The sequence below is a fragment of the Nanorana parkeri genome, unplaced genomic scaffold (assembly GCF_000935625.1).
Source record: "Nanorana parkeri isolate BGI_ZX_2015 unplaced genomic scaffold, ASM93562v1 scaffold431, whole genome shotgun sequence".
NCBI lineage: Eukaryota > Metazoa > Chordata > Amphibia > Anura > Dicroglossidae > Nanorana > Nanorana parkeri.
Window position 1 is genome coordinate 1009671 of NW_017306699.1, and position 25549 is coordinate 1035219.

General features: G+C 40.1%; 1 protein-coding gene across 5 annotated transcripts in view; it reads left to right on the forward strand.

Moving 5' to 3' along the window:
- The window catches only part of ARHGEF9 (Cdc42 guanine nucleotide exchange factor 9), a 252896-nt gene that overhangs the window by 65028 nt on the left and 162319 nt on the right, over window positions 1-25549 (forward strand). Inside the window, exon 1 of one of the 5 annotated variants that reach the window (XM_018560093.1) lies at window positions 16065-16654. The exons of the other annotated variants lie outside the window; for them this stretch is intronic. The gene's annotated coding sequence lies outside the window, so the exon portion shown is untranslated. Of the gene's footprint in view, window positions 1-16064; window positions 16655-25549 lie in introns of those variants that run through there. 5 annotated transcript variants of the gene reach the window in all.

Genomic DNA, 25549 nt, shown 5'->3' on the forward strand with positions numbered 1-25549 from the left:
TCTTTTAATGCATAATATCAAACCCCCAGAAAATACCTGATATTTGTGCCAGTTCTCTCCTCAATGCACGACTTCCTTTGATTACTGACTACACTAATCACATAAGCAGAACCACGTTAGTGTGGTCTGTTTGCGTCCATACTTCTTCCCATGGGGCTACATGACAGGAGTCCTGTAGGCAGCCTACAGGCCAACACACCTACTGGAATAAATGGTATTTAAAATGCATTCCTGGTAGTTTAATTAATATGGCGTGTTTAAAGAAACTCTGCTGAATGTGAACATAAATTTGTACATGGAAATGTTTACAATCTTGTATTAGTTAGGCAGCTAAAGCATTTAGGATACTGTAATCTTCAATTTAGATCAGAGGCCTAGCTCTCCAGCTAGACCTTATTTGTTGAGAGGATATGTGACGTTAGCTTCTCCCTAAAATGAAGACTCTCAGTTATCTCCTCACAAATTCCAAGACGTGTATGTACTACCCCTGTAGATGCAATCCCCTTTTTTACACATAATCCGAGCCTGCCCACCTTACTTTACAGTATGGCTTCCTGTTGAAACATCTGTTGCTAGGAGGAAGATGCTTCCCTTCAGTACATCACTAATTTCAGCGTTACCATAGCTATACTGGTAGAAGGGTCATGGCCCTGTATGCTAGTGACTGATGCAATTACTTCTCACTTTATTTGATCATAAAAGAAAGCAGTGGTGTTTTCTGAGGTAAAATAAGTGTTGCCTTGTCTTCCGGGCCTAGGGCTTCTAATTAAACAGCCACAAAATGTGATGACACATTTGATTAATACAAAGCCATCTTCACTGACAAACAGACCAAAGGTGTACAATGAGATGGCCCTCTAGCATCAGTTCAGATCACCCAGGTTCCAATAGGGATGTAGCTGTGTCTATCTCATTAATGCACAATATAGACTTTACATTTAACAGAAAATAAACATAGATTATAGTTATTGTTAAAGAAAACCTGTAGTGAGGTAATATGGAGGCTGCCATTGCTGGAACTGCTTCTGAAAATACAATTTTCCAGCCTGTCATACTGATCCAGTGGTTCCAGTACTTTCTAGTTCACTGACCTGGAGCAAGCAGACAGGTCAGTAGTTCTGATTTTACTATAGTGTTTCCTAATCGGCATGCTTTTTTTTAGGTCAGTGCTTCAGAAAGTATTGAAACCATAAACAAGCAATGGTAGCCTTCGTATAACAGTACCAGTTTCCTTTAGGGCCCATTTACATTCTTGGGGTTCATGTTATGTCACGCGTTAACATGTACACTGCAAAATGAATGGGCTACCAATGCACCAAAATGCCCCAGAAATCAGATGTGCCACAAAATTTGCAACACAACATATTGCAACACTTCTTGCTGCATTGCCGTGCGTTCGTTGCCTTAGAGTGTTGGGTGCTAGTCAAAATGAAGGGCACTGCAACACAGCAACGCATAGATGTAAATGGACCCTAAATGGCAGGCCTAGGCTTGCAGACTGGTAGATTTGATATTAATACTGATAATGCAACAGTTTTTCTGCTGCAGGCTGCTTAGGAGATCCAGGCATACCACCAACATTAGATATGGCAAAGCGGGAAGACAGCTGTACACTTCTTGATACATTTAAAATCAAAGTTTCCAAGTAGACCAAAACATTTTTTGTCCTGCATCAACAAATTACTTGAAGTATCAAGAGGTATAGTGTCGTCATCCAATGATGTTGTAAACTTGAGCTCAGTTTTTGTTGGTGTGAACTGTAGCTGTACTTGGTCCTCAGCCCTATATAACAATGCTGCCATCATACAAACAGTATTCTTCATTGGCCGAGGATAGGTAACACACAGCTATCAGCTGCAATGCTTTATACATCAGGTCTGTTTCTCAGTACCAGTACAGCAGAGGTTAATGGACATTTCGGATATTTGTGTGTAATATCCGCTGTAATATAATATTAAAAGATGTGAACTGTTCTGATGGCAAAGTGCTGTGATATGTGCTATATAGTAGCTGCATATGGATTCCTAAGATGTGGCCATTTTCAGCCATTATACGATTTATTGGTTTTGATAAAATAATCCCTTGTGTATGGGATTGTACGGTTCTTGCACAAAATGATGTGTGAATAATCCGCTGGGATTTGCCAACGCGCCCATCATATTAGCGCATCTGCAGATATCCTGCACCGCATTTTGTTACTATATTTATAATTTGGCCTATTTATTTTGTTATGCAAGGTTTAAAGTCAAAGTGACACACTTTGTTGGCTAAGTTTAATTATTAAAGATGAAAACTTTTCAAACAACATTCTAGATGCCTTCCTTTTTGTTATGAAACATCGATTTCCTGGACAAGAACATTTTAAATACGGAGCTAATGATACTTCTTACCATAATCTATTACTACTTGATTAACTTTTTGGGCAAAGGGAGATCTTTTAATATGCAGTTCAGTGTCTGACTCCCTGATAAATGATGTGTGTGTACCCACCCCCTTCACTATATTATTATAATAATTAACAAGATAGCTTTCATTGACCAGAATGGGTGAAGTCTGGATTGCCTCATGGGAATAAAGCTTTTTGTTTGGTTTGGCTATAATATGCTAAAGAAAAGCACAAGACCATTCGGACCCTGTAAACAATATAAATACAAAGTATATGCAATACAGTAACCAACAGCAACCAGTTAGATTTTACTTCGATCAGGTCAGAAAAAAAAAATGTTGATTGGTCATTTTGGATTGCTGCATGTTGATTTTTTTTTCCGCATGGTCTAGCGCAAAGCTTGAAGGTATAAAGTAACCTACAGCGCCCAGTCGGTAATTATCTTTCAAAAAGATGGCCATATATTTTTTGATAATTTTATGGGAAATGATCATTTGTGTTCAAATAATTAGGCCCTTGGCGCATTTATAATCCTTCTGATCTGTGCATTCAGTATTCAAAGGCTTCCCTCCTCTAGATAGTGTAATGTCGCACCATATAGACACACTATCTCCGCTGAATCAGCATAAAACAATGACTGCAAGATTTTCCAGCCTGTCAGATCACCCCCAACAGCGACATAGGCAGCAAGAGGATCAGTGGTGTATTATCAAATCACATCATATGCACGAAGAATTTAAAAAGTTTGCCATTTAAACAGTCAGTTCACTAAATACTAATGTTTCTGTTTTGTATGTAGCACCCACCTTACCCCCAGACACATGTGAGAGACCCCAGAGGCAGGGTGGGCTGTCATTCACTTGGTGGTTTCTTCAGGGATGAGTTTACCCAACACCATGTAAAAGTATATTTTTTTCTATATTTCTTTACAGTTTATATGGTTTTACACTTGCTAACTTTTTTATGTATCTTTCTGTCCTTGAAGCTTTTAGAACTCCATGTTAAGATATGTAAACCATGCATAAGTGTTTTTACTCATGGGTAGTTAGATAACTTCACATTCACAGCTGTATGATAACGAATGGCTATCTTTTCCACCTACATCAATAAAAAGAGGAGTAAATCTGTGACGTGATTGTAGCAGTCAGTCAAGCTATGATTACGGCTGTTATGGCTGAAACGTGTAAGCAGGATCTTTACAATGCTGTGTGTTTTTATGGAACTCTGTGAAGGACTATCACCATGTGCAGGATCTTTCCTTGGATCACTACAGTAAAGAGATCTTTCCACCACTGTTCATAGAGACAAAAAGACACTTAGGTTGCTATTTATATATGTTTTCACACAGGATTCACACAACTTTCATGCAAGATTCACACATTCTTCTAATTGGATTTCAAAAATGTGTAAATCCTAGGTGAAAACATTTCTAAATAGCCCCTTTAATGATTTAAGCCAGCATGTACCAAACACTGAAATATCAGTTTTAGTTGAAACTACTCTTTAACATTTTCAGTCAGGTTTTATGAAGCTGTATTGAGCCGGCATTTTGTCAGATTTACAGCACCTGGTTTTTGTGACACTAGTATATCACACGTATAGTCAAAATAGAAATAAGTTATGAGTTGCTACTTATTTGGTGTATATTGCAGAAATCCAAGAAAATAAATGTACCAATTGTCAGCATGTTGGATAATACCTCTTTCTGTTTATTTCAATAATTCGGGTTAAATTAGACATATCCAACCTGACATTGTAATTGTACAGAATGACAGTCACATATTAAATGAACAATGTCTCTGGTCCTGGTAGTGTGGAATGAAGTGTGACAGCACTGGAAATATGATTCCTGATGTTTTAGTATAGAAAGACTCGACATGTAAATATTATTGTAATTGTGCCCATGTTTACTGCATGGTTCCTGGACCATATTTACCATAAGAAGAAAACTTGTAGGTCATGGCCTCTAAACGTTTACAATTTTTTTCTCCTTTTCTTTGTTTGGCAACATCTAGACTCCTGTGGTTAACCTCTGCTCCAAACGTAATACAAAAGGGAGTCTAGGAGCTGCTTCCAGGGACCAGCAAACACTATGGGGTCTAGTCACGAAGCAGCCGAAGGGTCTAGCCGTATCTTTGGCCGATCCTTCGGCTAGCTTCGGCCGATCCTTCGGCTAACTTCAGCCCCAGGACCCCTTCGGTTCAGTAGAACCGAAGGGCTGCTGTACGGGCTATTCAAAATAGCCCGTACAGCTCCCGACCTAAAAAAGAAAAATCAGTGTTTCCCTCCGGGGGCGGCCGGGATCAGGAGACTCCCAGAGCGCCCGGGAGAGGTTTTTTTTCTTTTTTTTTGACGGCAGCAGAGCCGCCGGCCAATAGAAAACTATTGGGCGGAGCTAGCTGTCATTGCTAGCTCCGCACAATGGTTTTCTATTAATTTTTTTTTACTTTTTAAACTATTTTTCTGTTCTGCTCGGTCCCTCTGAGGCTATTCACTCACTGCTGTTCGGCATTTATAAGAATAGACCGAACAGCAGCGAGTAGCCTGCCGGAGGTTCGGCTTAGCCGATCCAGATGTTGGATCAGCTGAGTCGAACTCCTCCTGCACTTCGAGTCGGCCGAACATGCTGAGCAGTGAACAGATCTGCAAACACTGCACCGTGTTAGCAGATCTGTTCCAGATCTGGTCCAGACATGGTGTGAACATAGCCTTAAGATGACCATACACTGCTTTGTTTATTTTTGTTCAACACATGGGCTGAATGAAAAAAATAGAGAAGCTTCCTCCATCAATGCTACGAGCTCGTTGATCGAGGAATCCTCACTGTTTCTTTTGTATTCTGACAGTGGCCGCCGGCTGCTGTCACAATACCCGAATAGAGAGGGCAGCGTATTGGCTGCCGCCTCTGTTTGTTCGAAGATTTTCCGACCAGCTCCTTTGATCAGCTGATTGAGGGATGCCGGCTGAAAGGGCGCTGACAGCGGAAGAGGACGAAATTCACACAGTGTATAGCCACCTTTACAGTTGCCCATGAGATATGACCATGGTTCTTGAGTTACATAGTGTCTGCTGGTTCCTCGAAGCAGCTCTTAGGCCTTGTTCACACCAAAAGCGTGTACGTTCCAGAGCGGTAGCTGCTGGAACGCACCGCGATCGCTGAGAAAATTCCCCTTGCGTTTTGGGGCAAGAGGGGGCGTGGGAGTGCAATGCGTTGCCCTATTTTTGGCGTTTGCCGTGGAACGGAACGCTGGCAAAGTTTTGCAACGCGTTCGATTGCACTGCGGGCGGTGGGGCGTGGAAGCGGTGCCATTGAATACAATGCACCGCCACGCCCCCTCCCGCCCCAAAACACGGGGGGAGTTTTCTCATTGATTGCGGTGCATTCCAGCAGCTACCGCTCTGGAACGTACACGCTTTCGGTGTGAACGAGCCCTTAGACTGGCTTTTCTATCAGTTTTGCAGCAGAGGTTAACCACAGGAGTCTAGATGTTGCTAAACAAAGAAAAGGGGAAAAAAAACCTAAAAATTTTAACCGTTTAGAGGCCATGACCTACAAGTTTTTTTCCTATGGTAAATATGGTTCAGGAACAATGCAGTAAACATGGGCACAATTACAATAATATTTACATTGTATATGTTGAGTCTTTCTATACTGAAACATCAGGAATCATATTTCCAGTGCTGTCACACTTCATTCCACACTACCAGGACCAGAGACATTGTTCATTTAATATGTGACTGTCATTCTGTCCAATTACATTGTCAGGTTGGATATGTCTAATTTACCCAAAATATTAAAGACTGAGCTTTGTAAAACATCCCCTTAACAGACTTGTAAAGAAGTACACTTTGTCTTGCAGCATGCATTTTTTTAACCTTGTGCAGCACATTAATAAATATGCCTCGAGGGATAATACGGTTCTGTGATATTATGAGGTTATTCAGATAGGCATTTGTGCTTATGTAGGACATTCTAGGCATGAATAAATGCCTATTCCAATTTGGGTCACACATATATGAAAGACCACAGTGCTTTGAAACTTATGATAGAAACTCGTGTACTTAGGGGCTCATTTACTAAAGGGGTCGTTGTTGTGCTGGCCCATCACATTAGTTTGCTTCCAATATCAAAACAGGTCAGGTGATAAAAGAAAGTTTTCTGTAAAACTGGGCTTGATAAGCAGTGTAAAAAGAAATATTTAAAGCTGAGCTCCAGCCTTACCTTTAGTCTTGCACATACAGTATGCACGGGCTGCTCTCCTGTACTTAATTGTCTGATTTCAGTGCATACTGCAAGCTTCTCAAAGTGTGCATTAGAATCTGCAGCAAGTCAGATAGAGCCTGCCTACTGCTTATATAATGGATGAAGGCTCTTGAGAGGAATACTGAGACAGGGTGTTTTTTTTAGATAGCAATGTATAGCACCGTTCTGGCTCCTCCCACCAGCAATGATCTGCTTGCATTGCAAAAAGAAGCACAGAGACCCCGAGTAATTACATATCTGGATCTGGAATAAAGTATGTAAAGAAAACGGAAAGGTTTTACTTAACAATGTCATTAGCATGATGAGTCACCACGCCAGGCTGGACCCTCAAGACAATACTGCAGAGATGGCTCAACGTAAGCACTGGTCTTTGCAGCATTCAGGACCACCCACTGTTGAAACTGGGGCAAAAGAGGAAGCAGGAGGGTGAGGACATGGTATTTTTTTTCTTTTTCAAATTGAGATCTTCTATGAATTTATTCTGTAATCTTCTGTGAATACAGAATACTGGCAACTATTTGCCAAACTGTCCAGCAGAACATTAAACTTTTAGTCCAGCCACAGTTGAAGATACAGAATATTCCCTTTTAAAGAGGAATTGACACGGGGGAATTGATTCTGAGAGTTTTCAGATTTACAGTTGCCTGAGATGGTCTGAATTTAAATTGTGACTAAGCTGGAACATGATTCATTTAGTGTTCATCCCTGAAAGCTAGTCTATTGTTATCAAGAGATATGCCTCATTTATTCTAATTCTTTAAATGCTCCAGGTTGTTACATAACACACTTTGTCAAACTTTTATTCCTTATTTTTCTGTTATTCTGTGTGTGGAGGATGTCAGCAGGGATGTTTGTTGTTAACTCACGAAGCTCAAATAAAAGAATAACTAAAGGCAAAAAAAAAAAAAAAAAAAACCTTGGAAAAAAAAAAAACCTTGGATAAGGGGTTAGAACTTGTGTCAGGTTTATATTACTGGTGACATTGGCTGCTTGAACCAGCTGCTGATGGATGCCATGCATAACTATATATTGATCATTAAAGTGACTCTAAACATAGGAGTTAAATTAAAAAGAATGCATTTAAGTACCTTAAATATTACCAAAAATGTCTTATTTGTGTATCACTGGGCTGCAGATCTTCAGATCATCTCTGAATTGTTGCTGACACTGTCCTTCCTTCTGGAGGGTGGCTACTTTCCTACTCTCCATGGTCCCTGTGTGTGTTGTAAAGTAGCCACCGCTCCAAGCTCACTCCCTGTTGGACTACAATCTCACGTTTAGTTTACTAATTTGTATTGAGATTGTTGTCCATCACAGGGGTGAGCTTGGGATGGTGTCTACCTTACAACACACGAAGGGACCATGGGGAACAAAAGTAGCCACCCTCCAGAAGGAAGGACGGTGTCAGCATGAAGAGATGATTTGAGGGCCTACAGCTGAGTGATACACATATAAGATACATTTTTGTTATTAGTTAGGGTACTTGAATGCAATTTTCAGGTTTAACTCCTGAGTTTAGTGTCACTTTAATTCCACATACATACACTGTTTCATTTTTTTAAGTCCTGAAGAAGAGATGAGGCAGAGGTCCAGTTCCTGAAACCCCTTAGCTTTGTAAACAATTTATTATTGGTGTAAACATGTATATTATGGTGTGCCAGTTGAATTCTAAATTCACTCGTCCTTATCACAACCTAAGGTTATCGTGGAAGCCCTTTGGTGTATAGGACCTGCCTGCCCAATATAAAGATTCTCTACATTTACACCATATATCTAAATTTACTGTGGATGACAACAACAATGTAACATAAACAAAAAAAGAAACCTAAAGGTTCTAGCACCTCTTATCCACTTTCCCAAGCCGATTTTTATTGCTGTGTCCCCTTGAGGGAGATTCTCTCTCTCTAATTGTCTTGATCACCAGTGTCACTGGGAGTGAAAGTGAGCATGAATCCAAAATTTTAAGTTGCCACCAGAACAGGAACAGGAATCTTGAAATGGGGACATCTGTTTGATGAGTACAAAAATATCTGTTGATCCTGCCAGTCCCATGAGCCCTGCCAAGTTGACTTTTGTGGACTATTGAACATCTCTTACCTATGTTATGGAGATGAAGAGAGGGCGAATGTGTTCTGTAGGCCAAACACACTTCCTGGCCTTCCTATGACAATGCTGCTCCTTGATATATATATTGCAATGAGAGTTGTCACCCTCAGACAGAAATTGTGTTACTGGCAAGATCACCAGGTGCTAAAGGAAAAAAAATGCCTGAAAAAATAAAACTAGTGCTGCCCTCAATTCTGTAAATCTGTAAGTGAACTTATGAGCTGCAATTTATTACAATGTTGTTCTTGAGTTTAGATTTCAAGCCAAAACTTAGTTTAGTTTTAGGTAGACTAGCGAAGTCATAAAACCATGTTGCTGTTTTTTCCATCACTTTCTGTCTTGGTGACAGTGATCACCAGGACAAAGAGAGATGATGAATCTCTCGATCAAAGACAGTCAGCAATAAAAACTTGACAAGGACACTAATTCTTCCTTACGCTAGGAAAGTCTTAGAAAAAATTTGGGCTATACACACACTTCTGCTGCCATCATGTTAAATTGTATGTAAGGGTAAAAATTGTAGATATTAGAAAAGAGATCACAGTACTCCTCCTAACAATGCCTTCATCTGCCTATCTCTCCAGAAGGCAATGCTATCTTTCTGCAGGCATCATCCAGGGCCAGCATCTACTACCCATTCTAAAATGCTGGTCCAAATATGACACATTCAGATAACTCCTGATGTGTGTGTGGTAGCATGTATGTTTTGGGCTATGTGTACACATGCATCATACAGAGCAGCCCCTGTTGCTGCCTCTCACCCGGTGACTTGTAATAAGGTTTCAATGTACAGTCTGCGTGAATGATGGCTGGTGGAGCAGTGATAGAGCAAAGGCTTCCTCCTTGTTGAAGCAGACTGATGACATCACTTTTCTAGATTTTACCTTTCGTGTCTCAGAACAGTCACAAGACTTGAGTTCAAAGATGGTTTTTAATGGAACATTTTATTTTTATAGTTCAAGGTAAATATTATGCTGTTGGTATAATACTGACAAATTCAGAAATGTAACCATGCAGACTTGGTTATTCCTAAAAGGTCAGCTTTAACTTTTATAGGCGATGGAAAATACTTTGAAAGTATTTCCTACAAATACTGCATGTTTGAGCATATGGTAAAATGTATTGTAGGGTAATATGGTGGCAAAGTGGATATCCCTCTTGCATTACAGTGCTAAGGACTGGGTTTGATTCACTGAAGACAATTTCTGTATAGAAATATACTGACCATGTTGTTGTCGAGTTCTTTTCATAACGCAAAAACAAGCTAAGGTATTAACTGACATCCACTTGAATTTGGCCCTACAGAATGTCGGGCTGTTGTTTGAGGGGGTCTTTTCAAACTCCTTTGAGGGACAGTACCTACTGGAAAAGTCAGAATAAGTGTTAGCTCTATAGAATGAATTAATGTTTTCATTTCTGTGTAGTGCCACTGTGTGAACGTAGATGCTCAATCCCTCAAACCAGATCCAATCAGAAGTCTGTGCTGGCAGTTGCAGAACATGGTAGTGTTTCATAGAGAGAATGTGATTTGTAACAGTGAATGGTCTATTCACATTCTCATGAACATGTATACCCCTTCGAATAAAGCAGTGTGCAATTGTAATAAAACATAGAAAAGAACATACAGCATATTGTCCGGATGTTTTATCAATATTGCTATTATTATTATTATGTTAAATTTAATAACACTCACACTTTTAGAGTTGGTATGCACGGGCATTTGTTTTGTGTTTCTGACCTGTGTTTGTGAAGCAATTTCAAAATGAATCTTGTGGACTTGTGTTTACTTCAGTTTTTTATGCATTTAAAGGAGAACTATGAGGTGAGTGCTTTTCACTCACCTCATAGTTCTAGCCGACCTGTGACAATGAGACTGTCACAGGTCGGCTCAGTAGATCGAGAAGTGAGCGAACACATACCGGCGTTCGCTCACCTCTCGATCTTGTAATGGCTCTCTGCCGTGACAGGGGAGGGGCTGGATTCCCCCCTCCCTGCTCCGATCCACCAGCGCTGACTGGCGGATCGGACGGTGGAGGGGGCGGGTACAGCTGGCTCTGCCTCTAGATAGGCAACAGTAGCTTGCGGTATACTGTGGCGTCTCAGTATACCGCGAGCCGTAGCTCGCGGTATACTGAGCTTAGGGTGTCGGGAGGACGCTAGTTTGTGTCCTCCCGTTACCCTAAGGAGAACTATGGGGAAAAGCCTTAACCCCATAGTTCTCCTTTAAGTTGTTTTCTTGCATTTTGGTAAATACAGCATTTCCTACTGCATCCGAGCTGCATTTTTTTCTCCATACAAATCAATTTAAAAAAAGCAAGTTGGAAGGAGGTCAGAAACAACTCAAACTGATCTTAAGTGACAACATTTCTCACTGAAGCTTATATGAATATAAACTGAAGCTTATATGAGAACCATTCACATCAGTCCCTGCTTTAAAGGAGCTTACAAATAAGTGTCCCAGCCAAAGTCCTACAGACTAGCACACAATGTAGGGCTAGGTTGAACAGATGCTAATTACCCTACCAATAATTTGCTTAATTCTAGGAGGAAACCATATTACTTGCGGATCCCTTGCAAATCTTTAGAGAGCGTTCCGACTTAATGCAGAAATTGTATTTTTGGGCTGTTTCATGCAAAGGATTTATGTTTTTGTCTGAAAAGACATACATTTTAACTCATTTCCTAGGTCTCAACTTCCTTTACAATGATTATATATTTCTGTTTATTTTCAACAAAAATAAAATAATCCTCCAGAGTGACCAATCAGGTTTCATCTGCTACTCTGTGGGGAAGTGACACAAGGAATCTAATTGGTCCATATGGGCAACAAATTGTTTTTTTTGTTCCCAGCTCCTGTACTCCAATATCACTGGCCTTTTACTTTAATGACTGCTCATTAGTTTATGTTTTTGTCTTTTATACACTGGGCATGTGGACAATAGAGGTTTAGGTGCAAACACGTTATAGAATAATGGCTTTTTAATGCATACCTTCACCACAATTTTTTTCTGACTTTTTTTATGTCAGGGAGCAGGAAATGCACACACGCATAAAGTGGCAATGCCTGTTGTTTGGAAGATTTCCAGCAATTTTTAATAGAACCTCATTTCAGAAAGGACACCAATTAAAGGTGATCCAAAGCCAACACTCCATTTTGGCGAGAGTAGGAAATGGTTAAGAACCTTGTTATTTTATTTTACTGTCCATGTTCTGTTGGCGATGTTTCCCTTCACCTTCCTGTCCTGAAAACACAACAGGAATTGAGAGGAAATCTCCACAAATTGAGGGGATTTTCGCTCCTAGAAAGCTGTCACCAGAATAGGTGTCACCATTAGAAGATTTACCATTGCCTCTTTTTTTTAGGGACAACTGTACAATGTTGGATTTTCCATCACTTTCTGTCTTAGAGAAAATGGTCACCAGGACATATAGGGAGGATGAATTTACCTAGCTTGGAAACAGCAATAATAACTTGACAAGGCTCTAATTTAGGCTTTAAGTTCTTTAGGTCCCACTCACAGCTCCATGAGACTCAGGTTGTGATTACCTGCGGACATGGACACAAACAGTGTGTATTCAGTATTCAGGTGTGGTTGTCTGCAGGTAATTGCAGCCTGTGTGACTACTTGTGAATGCCTGGGAACAGCTGCGGGGCTGTGGCAGCTGTCATTGGATTATACAGTGCCTCCTACCTGGAGCAGATCCCATGAGTCTCACGGAGGAATTCCTGAGGTCAATTTCACACGAGTGCCATCCGTTCTGGTCATCAGGGAAGCTGTGCACAGTTTCCCTGCTGATCAGAGCAGGATGGAACAGGTGTCACTTGCTCTAGCTTGCGATGGAGGGAAAAACTGATCTTACTGGACCCATGTTAGGTCTATTGGTGGTCAGATGTAAACGGACAACTGAGATAATCCGATTACCTCTGATCTGTCATGATCAGGTCCACCATATGGAACTCTATTTCGTTTTGTTTTCCAGACCTAGACGGAGTCGGAGGTAATCAGATGTAAACAGACACATGTCCATTTAGACCTGGCTGAACATTGATCTTCCAATCATATCCGCCTAAAAAAATGACAGGAGGACCTGATCGGATCAAACCATGTAAACGGGGCCTTACTCTATACAAAAAAAAAAAGTTTTGACTATTGATATACTTTAGCATCAGTAATTATCAACATGTACCAAAATATATCCTCTCCTGGAAACCTCTAATTATAAAATGTTGTCATAACTCTACTTTGTATTATAGTTAGGCACAGTGCTGTACACTGACTGGAATCAGACTTAGAATGATGTGTCTTGACATAAAACAGCAGGTTTTTTTCCCAGTATACTCAGCCAAATAAATAACATGCATTGTTACACTGACTGACCTGCTTTCTGCTCTCGGGCCTATGAGCTGACTGTGTAAAACCTGTCTATGCAGCATTTCTACGGAACATGCTCCTCTCTCATTACTTGGCCTACAAAGGCAACCTGATTAGAGATCTGCTGTAGCTGTAGTTCTTGTCCCCAACCCTGTTACTAGTTATTTTTTATGCAGCGCTTTTCCAAAGAGAAAACACTGAATATAATTAGTGTATTTCTGCAGCAGGATTTGTTACAAGATAAGAATTTTCAGATTAGACACACTACAGCTAAAAATGTAAAAAGCGCTTAACATAATTAAAAGCTTCTATGGGCACACATAAAGAATTGCATAACACATTTAATACAAATCATGCTGTATTCAATATGCTGGGATAAAAACATTATAGGAAAGTTGGCTTGCCACATTCCAAATGTATTGGGTTTTTTTTCTCAGAGCTCTGCTATTACATGGGTAACTCTACATAGGTAACTCTATAGCTTTGTCTGTCTATATATTTTCTGAGGTCTGTTATATTATGATGCCTTTAATTTTGGTAATGTACAAAACCATTATTGATACAATAAAGCATTGCATGTCCTCTATAATGACTGTTAATGTGTGGGTTGCATCAAACGTTGGATAGAGCCACATACCTTCAAATCATATTTGAGATGATCCAGTATGCTGGAAAATCAATCATTTTAGAGCAACATTTTTTAAAAAAACAGCAGCTAGCCAAGTCATGAAAATGTCATTCAGCAACAAAACTGAGATGCTAAAGACAGCTGTTCACTAACTCTTGATGTTGATGCAAAAGGCTTCAAAGGAGTTGTAAAGTCCCAGCATATACTATCTGGTTAAAACATCAGCATTGTACTAGCAATACATACTAGATGGCTTTTTTGATCATGCTTACTTGAAAAAAAATTATTTTATGTAGTGAGTGCTGCCTTCTGTCTGCCCATCACTTTACACAACTTCGTGAGCTTTGCATCTCTTTGCCTGCTGCTTGATGTAACGCAATCTTGATTTCTCAAGACTACATAGCTCATAATGCATTGCTTCCAGCAAGCAATGATAAAGTTACATTGTTCAGATGTTGAGTTCAGAAGACAGGCTCTTTGAGTGGTGACAGAAGAAAGTGCATGCTCACAGGGCCAAGTGAAAATTGTCAGTGCATTAAGGAAGTACATCCTATGGGCATCTTTATTAAGTAAGTTTAAACTTCTAGATCAATATGGCTTTTAGGAGAGGTTATAGAACTTATGGAAATTCAATATTAAAAAAAACAAATTTATTTTAGTGTTTGACCATAGATACTATTTAACTTGTGCTGCCAGTGCATGGTAAACTTGTATACGGGTCAGAAGGACACATTTCACTTGCACACTGGTATTGTAAGATCAACAAGATTTATTAACATTTCACCTAATCAAGCCAATCCCAGCTCCCTCTCTATCTATCTATCTATCTATCTATCTATCTATCTCTATGGCTCCCTGGTGGGGGAAATACAGCCCACTTAACATTCTACAGGTTCAGTCACCAATGTGTTTGACATTAAAGGAAATATCTAGGCTTCTGGTGTGCATCTGTGCCTTTAGGTGTGGGGAGTCACAAGCCTGTGCTTAGTTTGTGCATTTCTATATATGCCCAAAATTGGGGACTTAAATAGTTTTGAGTTAGGGACCACACTTTACAAAGGGTGCCTTGGCGCACCAGTGTTGCCTCAATATGTATTTGCAAATGTGTACAACAAAAACCTCTGTGATTAACCTGGGTCAATGAGACAATTTAGTTAGTTTGTTTTGCTGGCTAGCTTGAAAGTGTGATATTTCCATCTTTTTCAGTGATAGTAACAAGCACTAATAACACATTGTTCACATCACTGCGATGGGACATTGTAGGTGCACTAAACGGTCTGTTGTAGTAGTGCAGACCATTCATTCAAATGGGCTACTTGCCACCTCTAATTGCACTCACAGAAGTGCATGCACTTTTTTGAAAAAATCTCATTGTACTGCAACACATGGTAATAGGTTAGCATGTGTTGTCGTGCGATACAAGTCACATTGGAGTGCCACTTAAAAATAATGGCACCACCGCACACCTAACAGCGCAACATTCGCTCACATTGCACAAATGTGAATGGAGCCTTAAACATTTTCTAAGGCTGGTTTGACTTACTGGAGTCTTGTGTTCTATATAGTAGCTGTAATACAATTGTAATACAACGTGATGAATGGTAATGCTTTAGTACACAGGTGCTACACAAGGCTGTGGTATAAAAGTTAGTGAACAGTCACCAACTTTTTATCAGCAAGAACTGAGTGTTTACAGCCCCTGCAATACAATAGCTAAATTATTCTATTTGTCTCTTAGCTTTAAGTATCTTGTAGGACCTCTGATTAAATCAGTTTGAAGATTGGAATTTAGTGTGCCCGGGAAGCCATATTATGCAAAGTTGCTTAGGTCTATGCCAGAAATCTTTGTGAAATGGGTTAAAATTGATATAATTGATTAAAAATATGTGCCCATTTTAACTAATTTCCACTAACATACACTAAATAAAACAGCCTGGAGATGTTCATTTAGATTCTGGCCTCACTCCCATTCATGTTCATCTTTGCTCTTGTCTTTTCCTATTTATATTCATTTTACCCCACAGTTTTCTGCTTTCACTCCTTGTCCCATTAACACATCTCCCCTCCCCTTGCACCCTCTTTTAGTCCCCTTGTTCTCCCTAGCTCATATAAAGCGATGCGGTGTATGCATTGCAGCAGCTTCATCCATCTTATAATGCCCACTGTTGCCTTGAAAAAAGGATTAATCGCCATCCTTGGTCCCAGCTTCCTGATTGACAGCTAAATCCCTATGCCTCCTGCTTAGCATGCGTCCAGCCCGCCTCGCATGACACTGCCACTGCCTCTCTCACAGAGCCGCAGCAGCACCAGAAGCAGCTTCTAAATCTGTGGAGGGCTCAGCTCATGCACAGCCCTATCTGCAAGGAATCCAATTAAAATGCAAGAGAGACACTGAGACACACGCAGCTCTACTCTCTTCTCTTTTCTTCTAATAGAGATTTCTGCATTTTCAAGTCCCAGCAGACATCACCCCCCCCTTCTTTGCGCTCCATAAGTGGTTGGAGCAAAGACGTGAAAAAAAAAAATTAGAATTAGATTAAAGAGGGGGAACAAATTACAGTGAAGGGGGAAACAGAAACCTTGTGTCCCCCTTCTAATCTATCATGGTGGATGCATGGACAGTTTTGCAGAGCAAAGATTGACACCTCAAAATCTTCCAGCCCCCCGCCTCGACCATTACAATGTGTTGCATTGCACTATGACCTTGGATGTCCAAACTGTGGTGGTTTTTGCTGTGATCGTGGTCTTGCTGCTGGTGAACGTGATTCTTATGTTTTTCCTGGGCACTCGTTGAACGGATTTCTCCCTCCGAGCCATCGGCAGGAGCTTGCAAGAGAGCACAATACAGTACCGAGCTTGCAATGCAACTGAGCCTCATCATGGACTCACTGTGATATGTATGACGTTGCTATATTATCTCTGGCTAAATCTTTTTTTTTCTGTGTCCTATTAAACCCTTTCACTGCCTGAGGGGCCTTGCAGCACATTGCCTGGCAATGCATTGTCACCCTTTTGGTGGTGGGGGTTAATGTTTATGACCAGTGTAAAGTCTTAGTGTTCTCGATGTTCCATGCTTAGTATAGGATTAAAGAATGTTGTAAATACTTAGTCATTCTACCTTTTGACATTTACTTTTTAAATGGTAAAAGCGTTCCTTTAATCAACATGTCATCAATGATTATTTAGGCTGTTAGAATTTTGCTTTCGAGTCTCGTATGTGTAATTATTTTGTGCTGCTTCGTTAAAATATTTCCTACCAAAGCTAGATACAAAGTAGAATTATAATAGGATTGTGCTAACAGCTTTGATAATGAGTAAAGTGCAGTAAGGCGTAGCAATCAGAAAGTGCCTTTCATTAGAGTGAAGCTTGCAGAACGATGAAAATTTATTTTTGTTTGGTTACCATATATGTCTGCACTTTTCTTGTTGTATTTTGCATTATAAAATAATCTGAAATGGCTGTGAGGGTTTCACAGTGAATTGAGAGGTGACACACAATAGAGACGTAAGGGAACATGGAAAAAAGTTAAACAGAAGAGAGCAAAAGATGGGTTCTTGAATGTTAGAACAGAATAAGTATAACAGCTATAATAGTATAATATTTAAGCAATGCATTGGAAGAGAAAGAAGCAACAATTATGTCTGTAGATATTTGCACTGAATTCATAGTAAATGGAGAATGAGACTGGGTGCCTGTGATAAAGGGCTATTGTGTTTTTATCAGGCAGAGGTGATTGGATCTGGAATTGTGTTTTTATTTAGAAAAGCAGTGCAGAGCTTTATCTTAGCTCAGGACACAGCAGGGCTTCGCAGGGTCTGTGACTCGAATCCGAAATGCAAGCCTTATCAGCACCCCCGCCAACTCTTTGCTCTGCCTTTTGTATCGTATGAGGTGGTGCCTAAAGTATCTAGTTTTAATGGCCTTTTAAAAAGGATTGACTTTGTACTGGGGTATGCTATGAATGTATAAACATTGTTTGAGCTGCCAGTGCCAACTGCAGTTCCTTGTTTTATGTGTCTCCTTGTAGCCATTGACAAGACCATAAAAGATTGTCTTAAACAGCATTTCTTTTCCTTGTGCAAGTGCTCTAGCTGTGTTAAATATATAAATCATCATATGACAGCAAAAAACATTTGACTTACTTAACATTGTGCTTATAAAGTTAGCATAAGGGCCAAGAGTTGGCTGTATGCATGCTTTATAGAATCAGCTTAATTGAAGTTTTGGTATAAACAGAAAGCCAAAGGTTGCATATTTGGTTATTATAATAAGACTTGATATATTTGTCATTGACATGTACCCATATGTTTTTCATTGTTTGCCTTTAAGATTTAGGCTCATATACTTTGGCACCTATGAATTTCATATATCATGTGCATAGCAAGTCTTTGTCAGTGATATATGCTTTATACTGTACATGAAAGATAATGAGGGTAATTTCTAGACTCCTGGGGGTCAGGGTTTAGACCTCAAAAAAAGTACAATAATACATTATGATAAAAGTCTTTTACCCAACATCTGAAGCCAGGTATGGACAACAAGCTCCATATTAACATATTTGCCACCATTCTCTTTTGCGATATCAAGGCAAAACATAATTAACGTATTTTTTGCAAACTATGCTAAGATCTAGGAAACTGTGTGCCCATTTTGAGTTAGGCCACATTCTGATTTTCCACCAAAGGTCAAGAGAGACTGGGGGAAATCTGGACTCTTAGTAAGTCTGCAATAAATCACAAATAATTTGGGTGAGAAGGTTTTAAGCATGCGTTGAATGTTGTGGTTATCTTCATTTTAATGTACAGTTCAGAGTAATCCATACTATGTAGGGATAGGGATATTATGTTTTATTCATAAATGAACCCTTGTTCTTGTGCAGGAAATTTACTATGGGGCCCCAGCTTTTTCATTGGTCATTTTTGCTATCTTGCTAGATATTGGTCATCCATTTGGATACAGTAGCACAAAGATCCTAATAATGGCCCAGTTTATGGCTGAACTCCAGGCAAACAACTACATAGACAGATGAAACTGTGTTTTACAACTGATTTGCTCCCTGTGCCAATATTTCTTCTTTCAGTCTCAGCTCTGTTGTACAGGCCATTGCAAGAGGCTAATACCAAATTACATTGTTTGCATCAAAATACATTTAATTATGCATTAATGGATACAGAGCTGTTTTCATTAGTGTCTTTTACATATACTTGGAGTTCAGCTTTAGGTGGAGGAGGGGGTGAGAGGAGTCTAACTCTGGTAAGCATATAAGGGGTAAGGGTTTTCTAATGGTTTCAGTGTAGTTCAAGCACATTACATTAGTAAATAAATGCAGCAACTGCTAAGCACTACTGAAATCTGATTATTTGGCTTAAATATATGTAAAAACAAGTTGGAAGAGGATGTTTTGAAAACCAAACCACTCTATGCTATTTTTTATGGCTCACGGCACTAAGATTCACTCTTGCAAAGCTTGCTTTACTCTTACTTGGTTTATATTGATTTCCCTGAAAATGAAGTACCAAATTAAATATGATAAGCTTTATAAAAGCGTCAGAAGCGAATAGTAACATTCTCACATGTGGTGGCTGTGTTAGGTTGTAGTTTATAAAGCAAATTGATAAAGATTCTGCCCACAAGCTGCGGATTTAGTTTGCTTTAGGTTTTTTTTTTTAACTCCCCAACAAGGATAGCAGCCATTGCGGATTCAGCCAGGCCTTGGGTTTTGTTAGCTGACTGTAGCCATGGTAATAAGTTGCCAGCTACCTGATCTGAAAAGTGTTCAGCAGAATTATAATCAACTGCATCTTGACTCTTGTTACCTGATGTTCTCTGTGAGTCAGATTGCGGCAGGCAAGTATTCAATATTTTAACTGCTTTGAAACCACGGGGATACTTTGAAAACCATATGGCTGTGTGATTCAAAGAGGTCATAGAGCTGATGATTGCCGACAGCTTAAATATAGTAAGGATAATGCAGACATTTTAACATATATTAGACTGAATGCAAACTGTCTGTGTGTTTTTATATGAGCTGGAACACCATGCAGTAGCATCAATGCAGATATTTAGCTTCATCCATGTTTTTTTTTCTAATATGTTTTTACTGCATAATAAAATTAACTAGCTTGGAATCATATGCTAAGCTTAACAATTTTAATGGCTCACACAGAAAACAAGACATAAATAGGTCACCCCTATTTTCCCCCCAAGCATGTGATGCGTGAGTTGCTTCAAAGGTAAATTTGCCTGGACTTATTCTCTTATCTAGTGATGAGAATAACTAAGAACATTCTTTAGATCTCCATGTATCTTTGATTATGGTGACATTGTTTTCAATGCATTCCAGAGCAGTTTGTTTAAAAATGGAGGCAAAGGACAACTAAAAGTGTTGCCCATTGCTGCAGTCTGATTTCACCTATCAGATAAGGAAAATAAAGCAAGAACCGCATTTAAGTAAAATACGTTTATAGTCCAGATGCGGAAGCGAAACTACTTGTTTTAGTTGCAGTTGGGAATCTTGAGTATCATTCATAAATAACAGGATCATAATTTCTAGGTGTCCCAGTTTATAATGATAACCTTGCCTGGAAAGTCTCCATAGGGCTGGTTTAAACAGACTGCATCATCAGCAGATGACGGTGGCTTTGGTTATATAATCATATTAGGTGAGTGCTGCATGCAAATTTCAAGGTTTCCTGTAAAAATTGAGCTTGGCCCCACCTTACTCACACCTCTTGAGCATTCCTATTGGTCAGTAAGGCTGCCCATCACACTAAGAAACCAATAGGGAGGCTTGAGAGGTGTGAAAGGGCAAGGGTCAAATTAGACTACTAGCACTAAAAGTTGACATTTGCATATAAATTAAAATGCCCTTACCTCTGGATTTACTGATCATTTCGGCATTCAGTTTTGCCATAGGTAATCTCTGGCTATGTATTTTCATTTTATGTTCAGTTTTAATTTCACAGGTTTGTGACAGGATTACTTTAAATTGGAAATAAAATAGCTGTTGGTACTGCAGTGAAGTAATTCATTGTGATTCTCATCACACTACAGTCAGTCACTATCCACGCTTTTCTTGTCCAAGGCTTTAGGTAATGTATTATTATGCTGAGCTGTAGACATTCTTCTATACCTGCAGCTTTCTTCAAAGCTCCTTATGTTTTGAAAGTGATGACTATGTACGGTAACTTTCGTCACCAACTTTGACCTTATTTCCAGAGACAGTCCCAGTTATCCCAACACTTGTCATTGGATTTTATTTTTTGTCATAACCATAAGAGGTCAGATCTTGAAAGTCTTTGGCAGTGTGCTCTGTTACATTGCTTAAAGTGGAGCTCTAGAAACAATCTTTCTATTGCTTTCCATGTCAGCAATGGGGAGGTGTCACCTTCTGTCTTTTAAGCTGCCAAGGCATTAACCTATAACAAAAATGGCCCCATTTATAGGGCAAAAACAGCTCTTAAGGGCATTTGATACTACTGCTTCTATTCATCAAAATCTGAAATATTCATATTTACAAATCTATTATACTGTCCCCAAAAGGCATTCATATGCTATAAGAAATATGGGATAACAGAAGGTGGGATGCATGCCTTCATTAGTGCACATTGATTGGCTCAAAGAAGGCATATATTTTTGTCAAGCAGCTGTTTTTCTAGCAGTGTACAATTTGTTATAGTTATTGTAGCTGCACATAAAGCTTTGCATCTGCTATGAAAAAAAAAACGGTATTTACTTCTGCTATAGGAATTCTGTGCAGGTTAACACACCGGGAGCATCTTTCCATCACCTAACTTCACATCCCTCAGGACCTGTACAGTATATTATGACAGAACCGAGCCGGTCCATTGTTAGGCCTTTCTGTCTGAAAACCAGGCTTCCCTTTATTAAAAGCAGATCAGCATATTTACTTATGTGTAATTGGAAATAAAACTCCAACTCAGTGATAGTCAATTTACAAGATATAGTGGCCTCATTTGCAGCCTCTGATTTCACTATGGAGCCACATATAATATTCAGTACATGTAATGCTACAGAAGACTATTACAGCAGATAGCCAGAGGCTGCAGACATATAACAGCAGATGGTCACTGAGTCTGAACATGCTACTGGGGTGTTTGGACACTGGAGACATGCTGCAGGAGATAGTCAGAGACTGTACATGCTGTACGTGAGACTGCTAGAGAATCTTGACATTGCAGCTCCTTTCAAGACCCACTATTGACCACTGGGCCTGATGGCGGCACAAATACCAATGGGCTGCAGGTTGTGCACCAGGCCTTTCCCTGGTTTATAGCTAATAAAATATATGGCAGTATTATTATCATTGATAAGTGTATATATGATTGCCCATTAAATAGACTGGGTGCCAGTGCTAAGTTGTGTCTTTATATTTTTTTCACATCAAGCCAAAGGCAGCCAGTTGGTAATGCTTTAACCATGTGTCTGCTGTTATTGCTGATAAAAATAACAATGTGGTTGTGGAAGCTTTGACCTCTTCTGTTTGGAACGAGAGTGTGCATAAAGAGCTAGAGTTAGAATGATGCCACAAGTTCTTTTTTCCAAGGAGATGTGTACAGTTTTTTTCCTTTACTGAAACCTGTTGCCATGGCAATTTGCATCTCCCTATAGACTCTGCAATACAAGGTAGCTCGAGAACTGCTCACAGCATCTGCGCAGGGGAGCATAGAATGCACCAAATCTCCTATTCTGGGATGTATTACAATCCTCAGCTTTGACAAGTACCTCATTGTATTGTTTTAAAGCTATTCTTCCTTAACTGTATTTTAGACTCTCTGATTACTTTTTGTAGCAATATAAAATGTCAGTGGATGGAATGCACTCCTCTAAAGATTTCTGGCCAACATGCGACCAGCTGACGTGACTTCTTAGCAGAGGTTTCTGGTGCAGTTGGTAACCATGTACGCAGTAAGTGTTTAATTAGCTTTTCTGACTTTGTATTCAGTCAATACAGTCATGAAATTTAAGTGGTTAAATAAAAATTTACACTGATCTCTACTGCAGTTAACCTGATGGTAATAGAACATGGAGGATATGCTGTATTTTAAATATCGGCTCAAAAAGTTATGGCATGAAGTAATCAGTAGTCACCAATGACAGATGAGCTTTTCCTAGGAAGTGCACAAATGCTAAAAGCTGCTTCATGATTCGCCGATATGGGCTTTTGCATCACATTCTATGGCATAGTATTTTACATCAAAATTTCCATTTGGTTATTGAGGGAGCTGCTGTAGAACTGGAATTGACACGGTGTCGATCTATTTCCATGGATACCTTATTGCCGCATGGACAATTTTAGCAACTTTATTTATTGCAGTCTAGGAAAAACTGTTATGTTAAAGTGCTAATCACAAATGGGCTTATCAAATAAGACAAAGCACAATGGGCCTATTGCATTAACTCCATAGTAACCAACCGGATTGAACACTTTCACATTGCTAGGACTGCTATAAGCTTGTAAAAGGTCAGATTTTAATGGTCCATTTAAATATCTTCAATGAATGTTTATAAAATTCTACACTGAATTTCCAAAATATTGTCTCAAGCCTAACGTTGTTTAGTTTGAATAGAATGGGAAAGGGTTAGAACCTTTGTCAGGCCTTTATGGCTTTTTTGTGACTTTGCTGAAGGGATTTCCCCTCACTTTTCCCCCCCTAAAACAGCAGGACAGAAAATGGAAAGGGTGGGGGTTACCAGGACAGGAAGGCATAGATTATCTATTAGTTCTTGTCCTTCAGCAGACAGGAAGTGAAGAGAAATGTTCTCTGTATGGGCAGAGACTGCTGCAAAAGCACTGACATACTAACCCTCCCCTGCTGTAGCCAAAACAAAATATACATTTTGGTAGGGGGTAGGTTTTCAAAAATAGTGAAAGTAACTATATCTAGTGTGCCAGATAATTGTGCAAACACTCATCTAGGGATAATATACTGTACACGGTGGTGTATTCTGGTTTGGGGTGGCCCTAGGCAAGATGAAACTAGGGCACCCCCCCCCCACGAAATCTGCAGGATCTCAGGGGGGCTGTGCAGGATCTGGGGGGGGCTCTGCCATAGAGCCCACCATAGATCCTGCAAAGCCCCCAAGACCCTGCAGAGCCCACCACAGATCATGCACACCCTCCTGAGACCCTGCAGACCAGTGCAGGATGTGTGGTGGGCTCTGCCCAACATAGACCCCACCACAGATCCTGTACAACCCGAGACTCTCAGGTGGGCTGTGCAGAATCCATGCTGGGCTCTGCAGGGTCCCTTTAGCAGCAGGGTGATCATCTTACCTGCTGCTTGGTCCCCTGCCACCTCCACTGCTAGACTGGTGCTGCAGGACCTGGCCTCCTCCGCAGCCCGATAGCTCTTTGGTCACCCTTCCTGATCCAATGTCATCCCGGCCTGGCCCCGCCTCTTCCTGCTGTTTCACCCCGACCTCTCCTGCTGCTCTGTCTCCTCTGCCTCTTCTACCTCCTCAACCGCCACCTCCTCGCCGCTTCCTCTGCCTCCTCGCCAACTCCGTCCTTTGACTCCTCCTCCTCCTCTGCCCGGCTGCCTAATTTTTGCCGCCCAAGGCAAACACGGCAGATACACGGCAGACACCCCTGAATGTACAGTGTTAAATGCAAGCATCCAATTAAATTAAGTTCATGTATGTGTGTGTGTACATATAGCACGTGACCTGGATAAAAGATAAAATCCAGGCAGCTATTAAAAACAATTAATAAAGGACATATTAATTAAACTGAATTCATTAAGATATAAAGATCATTATTTTTCATGACAACTCAACAAAGTCAACCAATAGTTGTAGAGAAGTCATGTGGCTGCAAATTACCACTTGGTAACATGCTCCAGAGCTTAGTGAACTGAGCCTTATGTGCGGTAACTTTCTAAAAGTTTACCTCACATAACAGATTAGTGACATAGACTGTACCAAGTGGTGGATTCCACACATTTTCTGCTCCACTTGGTACATCCCAACTTCAGTCCCTGCCTGCACAGCGGTAGCAGAGGCTCCATCAGTCATGTGACAGAAGGGAACTATCTGCTGAACTTTCCCTAGTTTAGAAATTGGAAACGCTGCAACTTCTGCTTCCCGTAGAGATCCAGCAGCTTGTAAGAAAGAGTGAGCTCATTACAGAACCCAGGTACATAACTCCCCTTACAGATCCACCGGCTTGTAGCAATCTGCTGCAGAGGGAGAAAGATTGTCACATTAGCTGTGTAAAAGACTGCTTCTGTGTAAAATCTAAAGCTTTCTCCTCCTGCTTTCTCCTTATCTAGGTAAGATTTTTTAGCATTATAAACACTGCAGCCTCATCCATTCAGAAGTAGTTTTTGCCGAATTGTACTGCTTAAATGTAGTAGAGATGAGTATATCAGGCAAAGTTCAGTTCACAGAAGTTTTGGCAAACCCAAAAGGAATTTCACAAACCCCAAACATTTTGCTGGATCCTACTAAAGTCTGTAGAAACCAGATCTTTTTCTGGCCTTTTGTGAGGCTAATTTTCAGGCTATTAAAAAATTGCATGGGTAGCTGGGGCACCCCCATGGGGCAGGTATATCAATGCAAACAAATACTGTTCAGTGGGAAGAAGGTCTTTTAATGCTGCTTAAAGAGAAACATTGAAATACACAAATCCCCTCTCCCCCACATTCCAAGTATCCACCTGATGGGTACCCTTAACCCCTTCTCGAGCTGAACCCCTTCTCGAAAATCACCTCATAGTTCTCTTTTAAGCCCAATGGGTGAAATGCGTTAGAGTGTGTGACTACATGGT